Source organism: Cyphomyrmex costatus, unplaced genomic scaffold, assembly GCF_001594065.2.
Source record: "Cyphomyrmex costatus isolate MS0001 unplaced genomic scaffold, Ccosl1.0 scaffold430, whole genome shotgun sequence".
Classification (NCBI taxonomy): domain Eukaryota; kingdom Metazoa; phylum Arthropoda; class Insecta; order Hymenoptera; family Formicidae; genus Cyphomyrmex; species Cyphomyrmex costatus.
The window spans coordinates 10,556-12,117 of NW_017278535.1; positions in this window are offsets into that span (position 1 = coordinate 10,556).

A 1,562-nucleotide genomic window follows, 5' to 3' on the forward strand; every position below is an offset into this window, starting at 1 on the left:
AGTCGAACGAGAAAAGTTTCATCATTACATGACCGGACAAGCCTGATTAAGCCTGATCACTTTGGAATCAAACAAAGAATTGAGTTTGATAAGGTTAAGGGCTCTCGATGAATAATATCAATAAATATTAATGATAAAAATCTATTACTTATACTTCTATAATTCCTGTTATGCGAGCATATTGGCCAGCACCCCTGATTGTTTCTTAGAAAGATAGTCAAATTCACGATTACATTCGTGATTACGGTTTAGTTAAGTCTCGCGGAAAGAAACCTTTGACTTTCCAAGAATGACCGGACAAGCCTGATCTCTTTGGAATCAAACAAAGAATTGACTTTGATAAGGTTAAGGGTTTCCCAGTGCCAAGGGTTGCTCTTTCAATTCCTTATTCTTTCTTTCGATCCCCTCTCTCAGAGTATACGGTTATACGCATGCGCGAAACGAGAGAGAACGAAACAGTTCCAAATGAGTGCGTCCTTTTCTAGATAGAATTATCCCCACTCCTCAAATTTCCAACAATGCGTACTCTAGTATTACTATTTCTATGTACTTTACCCCCTACCGCGTTCCGCGGTGCATGTAAAATCACCCTTAAGGTTGATTTATGGTATACTGGCCGTAATCTGTTAACTTATGCCGTAATCTGTAAAAATTGACCAATCACAGTCGAATGAGAAGGGAATAATCGATTATAATTGGTCAATTTTTACAGATTACAGCATAAGTTAACAGATTACGGCCAGTATAATCCAACCTTTACTCTTTCAATTCCTTATTCTTTCTTTCAATCCCCTCTCTCAGAGTATACGGCTATACGCATGCGCGAAACGAGAGAGAACGAAACGGTTCCAAATTAGAGACCCTCTAAGTCGCGAAATAACGTTAATAAGGTTAGGTCGGCGATACCATTTTTCAGCAAAAACCGAAAGTAACAATTAAATATAATACTACTGCACGTACGAGCACCATCGCAGTTGCAATGACAAGACTATGATTGTGATACATTAACACCTAATACATGTGAATATAAATACAGTTATCAGAAAGAAATTACATTATATATTTTATATTAATACTGTATATTTCATAAAATTATATTTTCTAAAATGACTGGTTGTTCTGCGCCAGACTGCAACAATTCTGCAAAAAAGGGTTATATTATGAAAGTCTTTTCTCGTAATCCTGAAAAAAGAGCAAAATGGGTAGTGAATGTAGGTCGACTTAAATTTGACGCCATGACTATTTCCGGTTTTTGCTGAAAAATGTCAGCACCAATCAAAATTGGAAACGTTATTTCGCGACTCTGATTAGAGGGTCTCTATTCCAAATGAGTGCGTCCTTTTCTAGATAGAATTACCTCCATTTCTCAAATTTCCGACAATGCGTACTCTAGTACTACTATCTCTATGGCGCTCACTAAGCGCTCAGTGAGGCTGGAGGCACATGAAGCGGTAAAAGTAAAAGCGGAACGGTTTTAGCGGTAGCGGCGGAAATCTAGCGACCAATCAGAGTTTTTCCGCATTTTTCGTATCGCTGCTTTCTAATCCCTATGTCACATTGAG